The sequence below is a fragment of the Rissa tridactyla genome, chromosome Z, assembly GCF_028500815.1.
Source record: "Rissa tridactyla isolate bRisTri1 chromosome Z, bRisTri1.patW.cur.20221130, whole genome shotgun sequence".
Classification (NCBI taxonomy): domain Eukaryota; kingdom Metazoa; phylum Chordata; class Aves; order Charadriiformes; family Laridae; genus Rissa; species Rissa tridactyla.
In genome coordinates, this window is record NC_071497.1 from 27,068,260 (window position 1) to 27,088,292 (window position 20,033).

Consider the following 20,033-nt stretch of genomic DNA (forward strand, 5'->3'; position numbering starts at 1 on the left):
TGTTGCATCTTTCTGTCAATCATTGGATTAGGAAGCCTTGATATAGAAGAGTCACAGTGTTTGACAGGTACCAGAGAGCCCATGTTGCACAAATTAACCTCGTGCCTGGTTTACCCCTCTTATTTCTTTGGCCTTCTCATATATACCAGTGTAACAAAGTAGCAGTGTTTTCTGTATTCAATTACTCCTTTCATAAAAAATTATGTCACTTGTCTATCCCAATGTCATACTTTTTATAGTTTTTGAAACAGGAAAAGAATATTATCCATTCATCTTCTTTAAAAAAATTACTAGTTTATTAGACCCATAGATATCTCTCTCATATATCTACTCAGAGCTTTGTCTCTTATACTAAAGTGGTCTTTGGACACATACAAAGATATAATGTTATGACAATACAAAGGGAACATATTTATGCTACCATTGTTTACCGAATATATCCATTCTGAAAAGAAAGTTCCATTAAAGAATATTTCAGTTGTAGTTTTTAACTATCTAAGCAAAAAAATCAAATCACATTTCAAATGAAAATTAATGATACATGAATATAAATATGCTGCTGTTTTGTTAGAGAAGATTGCAATTTGGTGATCCTTCCATGTTGCAAAGTTTAGAAATATAAAATTTAGAAAGTTAAAATTTCTACTGCTCGAGGGCAATATAATTTAAAAATATTTTAGAAGTAAGGAAAGCCAGAGGTCCTGCTAGTAGTAAAAAATATAAATATTTAAAAGTCGTTGGTATAAAGTAGGAGCTGGAAACCACATTTTCACTAAACACTTTTCTTCTAAAAATAGTTTCCTCGAAGTCAACATGTTTCATAGGAATATGTAAAATTCACTTATATTTGCAGAATCGTAATTGTATTATATCAATAAATAAATTAGTAACATTAGCATTATATATATAAATCATATTTAGGGATAATATCAAAACATGAATACAACTGTCAGAGAAAAACATTAAAATGAAAGACAAGTATTATCTAAGTTAATAATTTCTGAGTCTAAACTAAAAATTAGTGTTTCTGAGAAAGAACGTTGGAACTCACAGAACAAGTAACTTTGTGAGAGGCAGAACTTAATTCTGACTGCTTCCCTAAAATTTTTAAATTAGGACACTGGGTATCAGTGACAGATGAATATTTCTCAGTAAGAATGAGCCACAGTTGATATGCAATCTCTTTGTTTGAAAATCACCTTGTTTGTCAGAGTAGAATAATTTACAAAGAAAGACAAATTCCATTAAATAATATTGAATTCTCATAAAGAGAGAGAGCAAGGAGGAGTGAGAGCAAGAGCAGCCCTTCCCCATTTCCAGATGAAATTGTAAGTCTGAAAAACTCTAGTACGCAATGATGCCATCATTTAGCTTCTCTGCATTAACAAGCGGCTTTAATAATCCTTCTCTGTTCATTATTTTAATTCATAAATGAGAAAAATGAATACATCTTTAAATGTATAATGTTTACTGGTTGTGAAAAATAGCAAAATGAAAAGGCAAAAAAATGCAAGATGAGTATGATTATTGCAAACAAATCTCTATATTTTTTTGCTATTGAAACCAGGTATTAATATCGGGTTCCATACTATCATAATAGCTGTTTAGAAAAATATCTATGTTAAAGGATATAATCAACCATTACTCTGCATTACATTATGGTTATTGCAAAATCCATTCCAACAACATATCTTTCCACTTAAAAATAGTGTCTCCATGTACCATAAACTGAAATATTTCCACTTATCACATACCCAACTTAGCATTTCAGATCATTTTTAACCAAAGCTGTAGTTTCCTGAACTATCATTTCATACATTAAACATTGCAAATGAAAAGGTAGATGCTAATCAGTGGCTCATATTGAGTCAAGCATGGGGAGGAGGAAAGAGATGTTATATTCAGGTACAACCACATTTTCTATGTCATAACCATCTGCAAAATACCATTTATCTAAGCACATTGTACAATGAGCTCTAACATTTACTGGGCAAAGGTTTGGCATCACAACAGGATTTACTGTGTCTCTATCAAGGACAACACACTCACAGAGCAAACAACAGTAACCCAGGGATTCCAACTACAGGACGAAATACAGGTTGCTATGTAACAATTCATGCAGGTTTTGCAGCAGCAGATGGACATTTGGAATGGAATTGAAGCCCATTTGGCTCTTGTTCCTTGCATTTCCAGAAGTTTGAGTTTTAAAGCAAACCAGCCACGAAATGTGTTGAGCTTGTAGAACATGAGCCTGAACATATCTGATCCTTCTCTCTTTGGGGTACTAGATAAAGTCATTCATTTACTTATTTATACTAAACAACTAATATCCCTCAACACCTACTTTGCCTAGGGTCAAGGCACAGATGTATTCCATGTACAGGAGACTTAACTTTCATCTCTTCCCTCTGTCATTAGGATTAATTTGAATTTACTGAGATAAAGTTACGTTGTGAGATGTGCACCCCTGCAGCTCATACAGACCATTTTGAAATCCATGGGTCAAGCTGTGATTTTTATAGCATGGTCAAAAATGGGAAAACATAGGAAAACTGACAACAAAACAGAGGTGCCAGGACAGAAGCTGAAGCCATCTGCTTGTATCCTTTAAATAACTAGGTGGATATCAATTTGACAATGACACTTTGAAAATTCTTGTGTTCAGTTTCTTGGCTATGTGCATGTAAGTTTCTATGGCATGCAGCATCAGCTAAAGGTGCTTTCCTTGGTCTAGTTTGACAAATTCAGAAGAGCTATTTTTTAGATTAAAGAAGCATACTGCTCTAGGAAAAAAAATAATAATAATTAAAAAAAAGGTCTTTTGCAAGGAATCTAAGTAGGAGTAAGAAGAGAAAGGGAACCCATAGCATTCCCCTTCTTTGGAGTCATATTGTGGCATACCTACCTTCACTGTGAACACAGCTATCTGATCTACCCAGCCTGAGGTGCTGGTATTATGGAACGGGCTCCAAATATATATAGCCATATACACAGCACTAGATGTGTTACACCTGTATAGCAGAGGTTTGCAATTTCTGTTATGGGAAGCTGGGCAGAGGACAATGATTTTGCTGATATTACTAATAGTACTATCTCACTAACAGTATTGCTGCTTTTTTTTCATAATAACACACCATTTAAAAAAAATCTGTTCAGAAACAGATACCTTCCCAAATATCTCCCTTGTGACACTGGACTAAGCCATGCTAGCAGCAGTCATAACACACTATGCGATATCATTCCCTTCCAAATGCTTTAATTTCATAAACCTGGCAGACGCAGTGCTCACAGGCTTTTTAAGATTCCCTTTCTGTCTCTCATATTGTTTGTTGTTATTGCCTCTCATCTTGTGTGCTCACCTCATCACTATCTGAAACAAATCTGAATCTTGATTTTCATTCTTCTGTAATCCCTTTTTACTAGTCTGACAGCCAAAAGATACTTTCTTATTGGCTTAAACTGCAACTGAGGGAACACAGGAGAGTCCTTAGATGGAGTAAAACTGACCCTAGCAGGACAATGGCCATGTTAAAAGGACACTGCTAACTCACACACTGATTGGGAAATGACCCTAGCAGTTGATGAGGAATTGAGAGCCACTCTGAGGTTATTCTAAACTATTATCAGGGACCATAATAGTCCTTGATTGCCCACTGTATTGGGAAATTTAATGACTCTTGCTGGTTTTCTTGTTCTGTTGCCTTCACAGAATTGTGCAGGTTTGACCCCGACTGACAAAGCAGACAAGGTTCACCTGAGACCATAGCTTCAAGTCACATTTCAGAAAGATGAACATATTTCGCCATCACTGTGAACTTACCAGGAGCCATATAGAAACAGGTAGCATACCGAGCCGGTGTTCTGCAGTCCTCAAATGAGGACTAGCTAGCTTAAGCCTAACTCTGAGTTTGTAAAGTTCATGTAGAGTACAATTATTATTCACTTTCGTCTGTGTCGTACAGAGTAAGGTGAAAGAAGGCTCTAGAACCTTTGATATGTAATTTAAAGCAGGATGTCAACAAGGTGACTCTAAACTGGATCATTTTATCACAAACCATTAACCATTCTCCAAAATCTCTACTCCACTAGATTGCTATACAGATCTTGAAGCACTAAAATTCATAGGTGTTCCATTAAAAATTTGCCCTAGGAGACCACCAATGATATGGTTTCGTGATGATTTTTGTCAGAGTTATGTTGATGGTTGGACTAGATGATCTGAAACGTTCTTTCCAACCTAGACAATTCTATGATTCTATATTTTGTTTCAGAGTATTCACACTACTGCCTCGATCCACTTACAGTGGATCTTCTTCCTTTCACCTAAACGCAGAAGAGATTTAATCCAAGTTATATTCTACAAGCTCCTTCCCTTGAGGTCTATATTTGACCAGGTGTTCCTTGATCAAAACTGACACTAATCTGAAGGACAAGGATGCCTGCAAAATAGAGGTCAACTAAGGTCAAACACAGACATAACTATAAATATCAATGCCCATTTTCATATACCCACTGAGACCACATCAAGAATGGAAAGATGCCTAGAGAGAATTCACTTCTTGGTTCATGCCACTAGTTGATTGATTAGGATACTCAGTAGCCATTTGGCCAAAATATGAGTCACTGTCCCAGAGAGAGGGACCAGAAATATTATATGTACATAGTGTAGGTTTCCTACTTTCTTTGATGGATGGACAAGGAGCAGTGTGTCCTAAGCTTTGCAAAAATATTGGTGCATTTTACATTAGCATCTAGTTTGGCAGCAAAGCACTGATAGTCTTGAAAGTAATAACTAGAACCAAACCAAGCAAGAGTCCTGGATGGCACCCTGGATGGCATCCTGGCCCTTAGCAGATAACTGTATTACTGATCTCAACAAACAATACATTACACGACCTTGTTCCACTGCGTTTCCTTTCTCCCTGGTCAAATGAATGGAGTATTTCTAATGTCACAGCCTTCAAAAAGTAGGTTGTCTATTCTGTCATTCAGTAGCCATAGCACTTGTCTCACAGATGAGAGCAAGGGATTTGGTCACTCTTACAGAGGGAAAATACAGCTTGTGCTGTCAGTCTATCTAACCAAAATGAATAAAAATTAATGGTCCTGCTGTTGAAGTTCCTCTTCAGGAAGAGCAATTTCTTTAGCTGTGTTTGAAATCTGAGGAAAAAATGTTCCAAACGCACAAAGGCTTACTTTTCAATCTTCACCAAACTAACTAAGACTAAGAACATTTGGGACACCTCTTTACCTATCACTTCTTTTTTAACTGCCTCCAAACGTTTTATTGTTCAAGGTGTTGTGGGGTTTTTATTTGTTTTATTTTTGATATATATTAATTCTTCCATATATCGCTTTACACAATGCAATATCATTGTTCATACATAGAATTATAAAATGTGTCCTCCTTTTCATATTGACATGCCCGCCCATTGCTTTTTAATATGCTTTGTATAATTATTAAAGTTAAATTATTTTAATAATTATGTGCTCTTTATTATCTATTTAAGGAACACAGACTTCCATAGTTCACTCGGTGTACACACTTCAGAAGTACTGATCTGAAAGTGATTAAAAGAATCAGTCTCAAAGATGAGTGAGTTATTTGAAGAAACGCTATTTCAAGGTATGAGTAATTCTGAAGAGATATAAAAATTCCAGCAACTGAAAAGGCACTGTTCTCTGTTAATCCTGTTAAATCCTGTTAATTTTTTAATTTTTTTTCATTATGTTAGTTGAAAAAATATTCCCTGAGAGGTTTTACTCAGTGGATAAGCACACTACTGGTACATTGTCATGTGCATTAGGGTAATTCTGATAATACCAGCTAAGTTACTTCCAACTTGTACCAGCATCAATAACAGTAAACCAGGTTTTTATGTGAAATTTATCAAAACTACAAGAAAAATAAAATAACCATTCACTAATTGAGTTATTAACAAGAGTCTGCATGAAGAGGAATTCCAAACAAAATTACAATCAATATATTAACAATTCACTGAAAGAATAAAAAATCACTGAGAAATCCTTCTGAACTCCATTGTGTTCTACCAAAATGCCCAGTGCCATCCCAGTTGGCTAAAGTTATATAAAACTATGTCATTTCATTTCTGGAGTCCTGTGTCACCTTCTCTAGATGGCTGTCACTTCCTTCTCAGTTTTGGAGATTTGAATGATCTGTTCTATATGTAAATCAATTCTATACATATAAATTTGAACAAAATTATTCTTCACTACTTGGTTACTGAATAATCACTGTTACTAAAACTGAAAAAGATTACCTCTTTGCTAGAAAAATCACCAGAAGTTTTCATAAGTGAATTTTTATAGAGAGAGATGCCTAATCCCTAGTATTTCACTTTTGAAACCATGCCAGATCTCTACTACAGAAACATCTTTTCCAAGGACCTCTTACATAGGACCACTGATTTTGAAAGTGAATGGTAATAAATTTGTGTAAAACCCCACAAACAACTGATGTATGTAATAGCTGGAATCCAGTCTCCTTAATGATCAGTGCAAAATAATTGCTTATGGAGAAATCTTTCCTAGGTACTATCGAGCTATCTGGAAGGAATAAGCTGATTCAGAAAGTTATATTTGCAATTAGCAATAAAGATAATGCTTAATACATCGATCCAAAAAGCTAAAAGCTCAAGCTGTGGTGTTTTCAATAGACAACAAAAAAGCTACTCAACATTACCAAATGACAGAACCTGTTTCATTTATTAGAAAGAATTAGACTTGATCCTAACTTTATTCACAGAGTAGAGATTTCATATAGAATAAAAACTTTTTTACCATGTAGTGCTGTTTACATTTACAGCTGTATTTAAATGATCAGTAATAACAACATTTACGATTGCCTCTAATTTTCTTATGTTTTGCCTTTTAAACAGACACTGATTTTCTGGATACTACTGAAGAACCTCACCACCATTACTTTTTAATCTACTACAAGTACACAGGCATGTGAAAGGTGCTGTCAAATTTTAATAGTTTCATAATATCCAGGTAGATGCTGTCTGGGAAGGAGATGTGAACTATATGCTTGAAAGAAAATATAATTTGGTGAATCTTCCTTGACATGCCAGGCAGCCTTGATAAGTGGTGTTACTGCAAAGGATAAACTCTCGTTCACAACTCCATGTAAACTCAGTGGGAAGCCACCTACATAAAGAAGCTCTTTAAATTCTTAACCTTCTTAATCAAAATCCATTGACATACTTAACATTGAATTTAACATGAGGGATTCAGTTCAGTAATTAAAATCAAATCATGAAATTATTAATTTGGCATCAAACTGATAAAAATTTGTAGTCTCTTACTAAGTTTCACTAAAAAGTCAAGAACATAAGTGGTGTTCTCCGTCCTTCCAGTTGCAGGGAATGATGAGGGAAGAAATGGGAAAACCCAGCAGATCAATACCTGGCTCCATGACTGGTGACACCAGCAGAATTTAGGGGTTTTTTGATCATGGGTGGGTCTACACAACACCAAGCCTGCTGGTGACAGACAGAGAACACCTGTTTCAAAGGGGGAAAAGGATCTTTGCACAGGAATTTCCAGGGCTCATTGAAAGATCTTTTAACTAGATTTGAAATTGGAAAGGGATAAAATCAGGCTCACTAGAGATAAGCCTGGGGGTGTCATGCCAGTGTTTGAGGGACAGTGTGCTAGCAAGGTCCTTCAGTCTGCTCCACAATGTCCTGAGTGCACTAGAGCACATTTGAAATGTCCTTATACTAATGCGTGCAGCAGGAGGAATAAACAAGAGGAGCTAGAAGCTTTGTCCCACTCCCACAGCTACACCACCACTGGCATAAGTGAAACCTCCTGAGATGAGTCCTGTGACTGGCATTCCATGATGGGCAGTTACAGGCTCTGCAGGAGAGATAGGCAGGGCAGGCAAGACAGAGGGGTGGCACTGTATGGAATGGAGGGGTTGGATTGTATGGTGCTTGCAGTTGGCGACAACACGATTGAAAGCCTCTGGGAAAGGATGATGGGGAAAGCAATTAAAGTAGATATTGTTGTGGGAATCTGCTATCAACCACTCATCCAGGATGACGACATTGATGAATTGTTGTAGAAGGAATTAAGGGATATCTCTAGATCAACTGCCCTTCTCCTTATGGGTGATTTTAGCTTCACAGGCATTAACTGGGAATATCATATAGCTGACACAAACAGGAGGAGGACTACAGAGACACTGTTCACCACTGAAAGGAGAAAATCTTGCAGCCAAAGCTAGATTAGCGTTCAACCTGGACAGCACTGTGAAGTACAAAAAAAAAGGGTTATTTTAAACACATTAATAGCAAAAGGAGAATCAGAGATAACATTGGTCCATTGCTTGATGAGCTTAGTCACCTCAAAAACAGGGATGTAGAAAAAGCAGAGATGTTTAATGCCTTCTTTATCTCTGTATTCAACACTGATGACGGGCCCTAGGACCCTCTGAGCCCTGTGTTGGAAGACCGCGACTGGGAGGATGATAAACTCTCAGCCAACCCTGAACTTCTTCAAAACTTGCTGCTCCAGGTGGAAGTGTATAAATCTATGGGGCCCGATGGGATTCTTTCCCGATGGGAAAGAGATGGCCAATGTCATCGTGGGACCTCTCTCCATTATTTTTCAATGGTCTTGGGAGTCTTTAGAGGTCGCAGGTGACTGGAAGATGGCAAATTCTGTCCCAGATTTTCAGAAGAGTGAGAAGGAAGACCCTAGTAATTACAGGCCTGTCAGTCTCACTTCAGTGTCTGGTAACATTATGGAGGTTATTCTGGGAGTTACTGAAAAACACTTGAAAGACAATGCAGTCATTGGTAATAGCCAGCAGGTTCATGAGGGGAAAGTCCTGCTTAACTAATTTAATTTCCTTTTATGACAAAGTCATGCATCTAGTTGACCAAAGGAAGCCAGTAGATGTGGTAGTTTTGGATTTTAGCAAGTTTTTTGACACTGTCTCTCACAGTATCCTTCTGAATAAACTGTCCAGTACACAGCTAGACAAGTACATAATATGTTGGGTGAACAATTGACAGATGCATTGCGGTAAAAGGACTATAGTGAAAAGGGTAGAAAGGAGAACCCTGGGAACAATCAACATGTCAGCCTCACCTCTGTGCCTGTGAAGATCATGGAACACATCCTCCTAGAAGCTGTGCTAAGGCACATGGAGGACAAGGAGGTGATTCCAGACAGCCAGCATGGATTCACCAAGGTCAAGTCTTGCCTGACCAATCTAGTGGCCTTCTATGATGGAGTGACTGTATCAGTGGACAAGGGAAGAGCTACGGATATCATCTATCTGGACTTCTGTAAGGCCTTTGACATGGTCCCCCACAATAACCTGCTCTCTTAATCGGAAAAATATACATTTGATGGATGAACTATTTGGTAGATAAGGAATTGGATGGATCGTCACATCCAGAGAGTAGTGGTCAATGGCTCAGTGTCCAGATGGAGATCAGTGACAAGTGGTGTCCCTCAGGGGTCTGTACTGGGACCAGTACTATTTAATATATTGATCAATGACATAGATAGTGGGATTGAGTGCACCGTCAGCAAGTTTGCAGATCACACCAAGCTGAGTGGTGCAGCTGACATGCCTGAAGGATGGGATGCCATTCAGAACAACCTGGACAAGATCGAGAAGTGGGCCCATGTGAACCTCATGAGGGTCAACAAGGCCAAGTGCAAGGTCTACACCCGGGTTGGGGCAACACCCAGTATCAATACAGGGTGCGGGATGAAGGGATTGGAGAGCAGCCCTGTAGAGAAGGATTTGGGAGTACTGGTGGGTGAAAAGCCGGACATGAGTGAGCAATGTTCGCTTGCATAAGAAAGATGGGGACAGACATTTTCATACGGCCCGTAGTAATAGGACAAGGAGTAATGGTTTTAAACTAAAAGAAGGTAAATATAGATTGGACATAAGGAAGAAATTTTTTATGATGAGGGTGGTAAAACACTGGAACAGGTTTTTCAGAGACGTGGTAAATGCCCTATCCCTGGAAACATTCAAGGTCAGGTTGGATGGGGCTCTGAGCAACCCGACCTAGTTGAAGATGTCCCTGCTTACTGCAGGGGAGTTGGACTAGATGACCCTAAAGGTCCCTTCCAACGTGAATTATTCTATGAGTTTATGATTCTAAGATGCTGAAAGGGCTTGAGGGCAGGACTTAATAAAAGTCAGCAATAATAAGGTATTATCAAGAAACCAGTGTTTCCCAAAGAACTCTTTTAGATGAACAGGAGTAGAACGTGTAATCACATTTGTGTTTCACAATACAAAATACTGCTTCTTTAACATATAATGTGATTCAGTTCACCATGAAATTTTATCTCCTTTCAATTTTTCTCATTAGAATATTGAGTACTTGGATATTTTATAGGAGTTAATAGATTTCACTGAGATTTAGTCAAGGAACTTGTGTGTATTGGCAGTGATTGATCTTAGCTTAATCCAGTATGCCATGTCTGATTTACATGACTGAAAAAATCTCCAGAATGTCAATAGATATATAACATTATTAAAACAACTACATGGCAAATCCCTCTAAGGGCAAGATATTGCCACTGTTCAACACATCTAATATAAAAACAACTAGGAAAAGCAGAAGAATTTGTTAGGAAAACCAAAGCAGTACCTAATTATTCTTCAGAAGAGCTACACTTGTACCAATAATATCAAAAGAGTCAGGATGTATTAATTACTACTTCTTTTCTTCAAGAAATAGACATCTCTTGAGAAGGAGTTAAACTGAGGGTTCATCACAGAGCTGCTGTAGAGTGAAAGCTTACAGGTGTCCTCACCAGATTCTAAGTTTAGGTATATATAGATAGTGTGAAATGCAAAGGGCTGCATGAAGTTGATGAAATCAAGGTAAAACAATAAATACTCATACCAGCCATAGTAAATAATTCCTGTGAAGTAATAAACTAAAGCAAGCCAAAGCACAAAATGTGACACTTAGCTTCTATTTACACAGTTACTTAAAAACTCAATTATAAATTCCCATAAATAAGTGGACTTTTATGACAATTAGCATCATAATCTACGAGATACTCATTCTTTTAATCTCAGTTCAGATCTGCTGTCATCAAAGGTGAGCACAGGATCAAAATTCTATCACCCATCAAAACGTCATCCCTAAGCTTCATTTCCAGGAAGGCTTTGAGAGTGGCAAGGGAAGATAGCACAAAAAGGTCATAAATACCTATAAATATAGCATAGTGCTTCATAAACACAAGTACTTAATATAAGACAGCTCCAAAACTTGAATAAGATGTTGTCCTTATTTTGTGTGGAGAGGGACAGCTATTTTGCCTAAAAAGTGAAATGAAGCCTTATCAAAAATAAGAATTCCAGAAAATTATTTTTTTTCAGTAAAGTTACTGCTACCTTTCACATGCTTTAAAGCATAGATTATGCTTTGTATGTCGGACACATATATAGTCCTTTTTTTCTCAGTAAAATACGCTGAATTCAAGAGTTCCATTACTAAGTGCCATTAACAAAGTAATCCCTAGATTACTCCATTTAATAACATTGAACTATAATTATAAATTATTATTATAATCCAGTGAAATGGAAAATTTTATAGTTTTGGAGACTTGGTAACTTACTAATTTTCAGAAATCTCTGTATTCCTATTTATATTCCCCTCCACCACTGAATTTTTTTAACAACATATGACAAGGTAGCAGTTGTATCAGTTTAGTAAAAGTCCTTCAGTAATCATCATAAAGCTGGAGGGGAAATTAGAATTATTCATTAGCAATTATCATACGGAGAAAATACACATTTTCTGGTTTATTTTAGAAAAAAAATAGCATAGCCAGGTAATTTATTTAGAAATAGAGCATACATCATCTCTTGTCACAGTTTTCTCATCAGATAACCATCTCTATTGCGCTGACCCACCTTTCGAAAAGACTTCCATAAGAGAGTCTCGCAGTTTTCTGTGGGAGCTAAACCTTGCCAGAAGACTAGTACCACAACATTTCACCCTGGGTCATAAATTCTTGGCACTTCTGATTTATTCTTTGTCTCTAGCCTGTAATTTGAAGCATGTCCAGAAAAGATTAAATTTCTATAAACTGACCCAATACATGGGCCTGAGCCCCTAAGGTAACATGGCTGCAGGACAGGCCAGTGAGAAAGCTGCTATAAGCCCTTGCAGACTTGAAGGGCTGAGGCTGCAGAGAGGACATACATAGAGCAAGCTTGCTCAGGCCCTAGGAAAGTGCCATCTGAAGCCAGATAGCTTTGTCCTTGGGGCAATTAACCCTGAAGAAAGGCTTAAATTTTCATTTACAGAGCTAAGCTGTAACTCAGTGGAGAACTCTGAATCAGAAGGTGCCAGTGTGCCCATTGCCTTCCCATGCCACCTGAAAGGTGAGCGGCTGTGCCATCCACCCACCTCTCTGAGCCATGGTGAGGTGCAAGAGCAAGAACCGGGGCCTTACTGTGGACTGAACAAGATTCAGTACCACATTCAGATGAGGAAGGGTTCATTAAATTTACGCTAACTCTGACTGTTCTTATATGTTTTCATTAATACCACAGTTGTTTCTGAAGGTTCAGATGACACAAAACCAACTTTGGTAAAACATTGAGATAAAGATAATTAATGAGGAGGTTTTTTCCTTTCATATTCCTAACTATTTTTTCGTTATCACGCACAGCACACTGGCTTGAAAAAGCGAAGCACAAAATCTTTAAAAATACTGTGTAGAAAAGGCTATAAGTAACCCTGGGGATTAAATAAATATATTGGGTAGCCTGGGGCAAACAGATAAACTCTGTCTATTCTGGGATGCATATGATGAACAACAAAAGTTAAGGGATGTGAGTGATTGTCTTGTGCCATTTTTTACTTCTATATATACTTAATGTGAATTCTGCATTTCTGCCAGTGCAAAATAAACATTTTGGTTTTCCAAACTGGAAACTTGATCCACCAATATCCTGATAATTAGGCTTCAGTTAACAGATCTAGGAAAGCAGAGCTAGGCAGGATTCCTCCCCAAGATAGCAACAGGTTTTCGTTTCTCAGACTAAATAAAACAGTTGAAATTTTGACAATTTCCACGGATAACTGAGAGAAGAGGGGAAGAAGATTACTTATGTGTCTTATAAAATGAGATGGTTCATAAAGGAAAAGCTTTATAAAAATTTTAATTTTTTGAACTTACAAAATAATTGTTTTTCTTTGTTTTAATTTTTCAAGTAAATTTTAGTTTAAAGATAAAAAATTGGGTCATGAACCAACTATAAGTTTGCAAAAGGTCTTTCAAATAATTTATTCATTGTAAAAATATTAGTCATAAATAGTTACAATTTCATTGAATTGTCACTTAAATGAAATAAAGTTTTCAGATGTTCTTCAATATCAGTTCTGGATTTGAGATCTCTATATTATCTGAAGTAAATTTAAATATTCTTTTTCTCAACATCTCTTTCTTTGCTTGTCAACTATTTTGAAATCTAAATCTAGTTTATTCTCTTGTGAGTAATGCTCAGAAGTATAAACATCATGTTATTTGTTTGTGTAGGCAGATGGGGCTTTGTGCTTGTTTGTTTATTTACAGACGTAGGTTCTAAAAAATGTGGTAAATTGCTGCGTAAGTACTGCACTCTCCTTGCATTCAGCAACGTCCTTCTTCCTTTCGCAAAATATAAGGGGAGAGATCTTACTGAATTGGAAATGTAAATTTATTTTTCTATTTTGTCTCATTATTTTTCATTTTATTTCTTGCCAATTTACAATGAAAATTGAAATAACTGGAGTTCTTTCATGTTGCTCATAATTGTGCTTGAAAAAGTAAGTAGGAAAACTCAGACTATTCATTCCAAACTACAGATTACTAGACCATCTGATCTAATTTTCTTCAAATTGTAAATACTCTTTAAAGATTGCTTTAATTTACAAGTGGGTCCTAAAGACATACCTAAAATATTTCAGGTCACTTTCTAAAGGGTTGGGTTTTTATTAATTTAAGTGATATATTTTAGCATTTTAATTTTTCTGACATGAGTCAAGTTGATTAATAACAACAGATAATATTAACAAATGACAAACAAAAGGCGCAGTACTTTCAGGAAATTAAAGCTAACATATATGAAATTTCCTAACATAAGACAGGATCTTCATTAACAGTTTTATCAAATAGGGTCTCAGTAATTTTATTCACATTAATCCACAATAAAAATTTTATTCACAGTTTTCTTAAATATTTTTAATTATTTCTACTATTCCACTTTAATCAGAATTTATTTGTTCTCCAATCAACTGTAGTCTGCCTTTATCCAACAACTGGCGTGCCTTATACAACATGTATTTACACCTGTGTTTGCACATTCCAGATTTACTCCCACCCTCTCATCGGTTCCTTTTTGGCTTTTCTGTCTAGTTATGTATACACCACATTGATTCCAGCTCTGGTCTCCTTATTTCTTTGCAAATCCCACACAAAATCCATAATTCAGGCACAGTAATAATTTACTTATCAATTTTTTAAATGTTAATCTTAGGAACATTTAATGTTACGATTTTTTTCTACAGCAATTAAAGTTACAATTACTGCAGCACTATATGGAAAAAATCATCCTCTACTGCTGTTGTTACATTATGACTATGTAAACAATATTTTTGTGTCAGGCCTGGTGCTCGTATTTCACAAATGAGGACATTTAGGACCTGTTGCAGCTCCAGATGTGTGGACGTCTTTATATCCTACCAACAATAGCGAGCCAAACCCTCATGGCTGCTGTTAAAAATTGATGTTATATCAATCTACTATAAAGTTTCTGGAATTGAATAGTATGACCTGAGAAGTTAAGCTAGAGTTTGTCAGCACAATTTCTTCTCAAATAAAATTTAAGTCTGTAGCAGAGCAGTTTTTCTTTAACCTCCATAGAAATATGAATTAATAAAAAACTGTTCTTTCCATGACTGTAACTATCAAAATGAATAAACAAAATTTTTGCCTCTAACAAATAGCCAACACAATTGTTGTTGGTCAATAATCTAAATCTCTGCTGTTTACATTAAAGAGAAGAAGACATAATTTGGAAGAGGTTTCCTATTATTCATGGATCATATAACAGTAAAGGATGTCATCTCCCTAGAAGTAATACTAATTGTTGCAATTTCCTGGTATGTTAAAGTTTGGATAAAATATTCTACGATAATTAAAGTTAGTAAAATCTCTTAATTTTATAAAAACCACCACTGAATATTTGTGCCAATTTAAAATCCCCTAGAAAACGAAAATTTCCCATCTATCATGGGAAAGCACCACTTTTTTCTTTCTTTTGAGTTATTTTTATTTCCATGTACTGTTTGGCTGACTCAGATATTTTGTGTGTTGCATGTTTATTTAAAGAGAAAACCATTCCCAGCAACATGTAACAAATATTCACCAGTTCACCTGCATTTCTATTCTCTCTACTAAAATGGCCACTAAAAAAGGTTTTAGAGAAAAAATCTCCAAAAATAATATACTAATTGGACAGGATGCCATCCAGAGGGACCTTGAAAGGCTTGTAGAGTGGGCCTATATGAACCTCATGAAGTTCAACAAGGCCAAGTGCAAAGTCCTGCAGCTGGGTCATGGCAATCCCAAGCAGAAACACAGGTTGGGCAGAGAATGGATTGAGAGCAGCCCTGAGGAGAAGGACTTGGGAATGTTGGATGATGAAAAGCTCAACGTGACCTGGTAATGTACACTCATAGCCTGGAAAGCCAACTGTATCCTGGGCTTCATCAAGAGAAGCGTGGCCAGCAGGTCAAGGGGGGTGATTCTACCCCTCTACTCACAATTGTCAGAACCCACCTGGAGTACTGGTTCCCGCTATGGGGTCCCCAGTACAAGACATGGACAGGTTAGACTGGGTCCAGAGGAGGGCAACAAAAATGATTAGAGGACTGGGACAGTTTTCCTATGAGGACAGGCTGAGAGACCTGGAGTTGTTCAGCCTGGAGAAGAGAGGTCTGGTGAGGTGTAATAAGGTCTGGTGAGACCTTATTACAGACTTTCAAAATAAATAGGAGGCTTGTAAAAAGATCGAGGAAGACTTTTTACCAGGGCCTGTAGTGACAGGACAAGGGACAATGGTTTTAAACTAAAAGAGGATCAATTTAGATTGAATATGAGGAAGACAGCAAGGTGTTTGGCACAGTGTCACACAGAATCCTCATAGGGAAGTTTAGGAAGAGTGGGTTAGATGAATGAACAGTAAGGTGGATAAATAACTGGTTGAAAGACAGAGCTCAGAGGGTAGCGATGAGGGGCACAGAGTCTAGTTGGAGGTCAGTGACAAGTGGTGTTCCCCAGGGGTCACTACTGGGTCCAGTCCTCTTCAATATATTCATCAATGACCTGGATGAAGGCATAGAGTGCACCCTCAGCAAGTTTGCTGATGACACAAAGCTGGGAGGGGTGGCTGACACACCAGCTGTCTGTGCCACCATACAGAGAGACCTGGACAGGCTGGAGAGTGGGGCAGAGAGAAACTTTATGAAATACAATAAGGGCAAGTGTAAGGTGCTGCACCTGGGGAGGAATAACCCCATGCACCAGTAGAGGTTGGGGGCTGACCTGCTGGAGAGCAGCTCTGTGGAAAGAGACCTGGGGGTTCTGGTGGACAACAAGATGACCATGAGCCAGCAATGTGCCCTTGTGGCCAAGAAGGCCAATGGCATCCTGGGGTGCATCAAGAACAGTGTGGCCAGCTGGTTGAGGGAGGTCATCCTCCCCCTCTATTCTGCCTTGGTGAGGCCACATCTGGAGTACTGTGTCCAGTTCTGGGCTCCCCGGTTCAAGAAGGACAGGGAACTGCTGGAGAGGGTGCAGCAAAGGGCTACCAAGATGATTAGGGGACTGGAACACCTCTCTTATGAAGAAAGGCTGAGGGATTTGGGTCTCTTCAGTCTGGAAAAAAGACAACTGAGGGGGGACCTTATCAATGCTTATAAGTACTTAAAGGGTGGGTGTCAGGAGGATGGGGCCAGGCTCTTTTCAGTGGTGCCCGGCAACAGGACAAGAGGTAATGGGCACAAAGTTGAGCATAGGAAGTTCCATCTAAACATGAGGCGGAGCTTCTTGGAGGGTGGCAGAGCACTGGCACAGGCTGCCCAGAGAGGTGGTGGAGTCTCCACCTCTGGAGACATTCAAAACCCGCCTGGACGCATTCCTGTGCAACCTGCTCTAGGTGACCCTGCTCTGGCAGGGGGGTTGGACTAGATGATCTCCAGAGGTCCCTTCCAACCCTACCATTCTGTGATTCTGTGATTCTGTAACAGCACTCATGAATAAGGCTTGAGTTAGTACTCAGTACATATGTTCAATTAAGAGTCATAAACAGTGCTATTTTTCTTTTATATCTTGAAAAATTCACATAGGAGGGCAATCATATGCTTTTATGCAACTGTTGTTGCATAAAGACTTATTCTTTCTCCGTGTCTTCCTTCCATACTCTTCCATATTCTGTTTTTTCTGTCTGCACAAGCATAATCATTAACCTAAGAGTCATATTTTCCTAAGTTCCATGTACCATAAGGATAAGAATTTTTGAATTCTTTCTTTCACCTTTAATGTTTTGAAGTGCTAAACAACTCATCACTAACATGTAAATCCCTACATCCTAATTCAAAAAGATTTCAGTTTTCAGTGGTGCTTAATAAGGATTCCTTGGATGGATAAAAATTTCAGGATGGAAATTTCAGAGATTTGTTTGTTTCTTCGTCAAGATACTATCAAGGATATTTTTCGCCTTAAAATCAACAGTAGCAGTTGTAACTGAAGGTTTAGGGTATAATGGAGAGCCATGTGGAGGGTGTTATGTGCAGTTCCTACTGAACATTGCAAATCCAAAGTCTGGCATCTCTCCCTTATAAATTTCCATTCTGAAAAAAAAAATTAAAAAAATCCATAGATTCCAAAGTCATTTAGGCCTTGCAGCGTCTAAATACATTTCAGTAGTAAATTCAGATGGCATAGCCAAATTATTTAGGAGGTTAAGTACAAGTATATTCAACCATAAACCCAAAGGGTAGTTCTCAGAAGCAAGACTTAAGCTTGTTCTTGTGTCAGTTGTTTTCTTTACATGTGTGGTGATTGTTGGTTGAGTAAGAACTGTTAGAGGATGAAAGATGTGGCTGGGTAGGTGCCCAGCTGAATATCTTCTAAGCATAACTCATGGAGCACTAAAGAATACCAATGCGCTTCTGAGTACTTTTTGGTGCAATCTAAGAAATAAGTATCCGTCCTTTTTTGGTTTGTTTTCAATTTTAAAATGGCTTTTTACATTTTCTTATATCATTCAGCTACAAATATGTAAGATCAGAAGAGTTATGTACTTCTGTAGTGCTTAACACAGCTTGAGCTCTTCTGTAATTTGAATACTAAATTAAATAAAACTAATTCATATTAAGGGTAATACTACTAATAATATTAACGTAGATTAAATAAAATGAATTCATATTAAGGGTAATACTAATAATAATATTAACGGAGTGCTAGATTTGTGTGGTCCTGTCCTGATACTGCAATATTCTGAGATGTCCAACTCGTAAGAATCTTGCTGTCTTTCATTGTTAACTGCTATGATCCAACTTTAAATACAAAACTTGAATAGCTTAGAGGATTTTCATATTTTTCTAGTATTTTATCAGCTCAAAGGTCTTTAAGGAGCCATAGCCTTTTCCACTGAAAATTTATCTTTATTTGCGTTCGAAATCCTATTATTTGACACTTTTAATGGAGCATACAGAAATGCAAACATCAGTTTAATTTCTTACTGGTCTCTTCAGCTAAACAACTCCTTTGCTATGGAAGGTTCTATACAAGTTCATCTGCTTTCAGGAACTGGTCACAAGAGTAACACTGAGTTCTTAACTTTTTATATAAACCTAACTTTTAGAAAGATCTAGCAGTTTCCCAGAAGATTTCTAAGAACCAAACCTGGACAACAGGGGGGAATTTTAGTCTGTTTCTCTGATAAAATTTATCATTTTTATTAATTCATGAAAATAGATAAATTTGCCATTTCCACAGGTGAGTAACATACTAATCTTTTTTAGTTCCTCTTTAGACTGAGAAATATTTGTGATTTAAGCCTGATTCAAAAGTTAATTAAGGTTTAACTTCTTTGTGTTGCATTTTATATTGACCAGACACTGTGTAAGGCCATAGTTCTGTGATTTAGGGACATCCATGCTTACTTAAGTTCCCACATCTTTCCAATGGAACATCCCCTATCAGTTAATTGAGCTGGAATTAAATGAATAAACAAGCCCTGAGTGAAAATTATAAGGGGTGTTTATGACATCAACTGGCTCATTAATCTAGTATATAGCACAGCTGTATTACTAGGTGAGAGAAGCAAATCAAACAAGATTCATAAGGAAAGCAATAGAGTGCAAGCCACACTATCATTACGCAGCTGTGTAAATCATGGTTTCTCCACACCTTCATTATGGAATGCAGTTTTGGTGTCTTCGTTTCAAAAAGCATAGATAAAGTAGCCTGGAAAAGATTTGTTTTCTAGGCAATAAAGTTGATAAAATACAGAACAACTGGTGTTTCAGTAAGTAAAACTTGCAAGTAAGCTAAGAGTCTTCCTTCTGAAAAAAATAAAAGAAAAAAAGGAAGCGGCCAAAAAAAACCCCAAAACTTGAGTTCTAACAATACAGATTTACAAAAATATAAGCAGGACATTTAGGTTTATTGAAGAGTCACGGTCTTTCCCGCTGTGAGAACTAGTTACCATCAAACAGAACTAAAAAAAGACAAGTTTAAAACAGACAGAAAGAGGTAGTTATTCATTGAGAGGTATATGACTAGCCACACTCCTTACTAAAAGAAGAAATACTGTGTATAGTTCACTGTGTTTATTGTGCCCCTGACATGTATCCATTGCTTCTGTTGGAGATAGTGTACTGGATTGAGTAGACATTTGATGTGACCCTTTAGGTACTCATCCTTTCTCATCCATCCAGCGATCTTTGCACTGATGC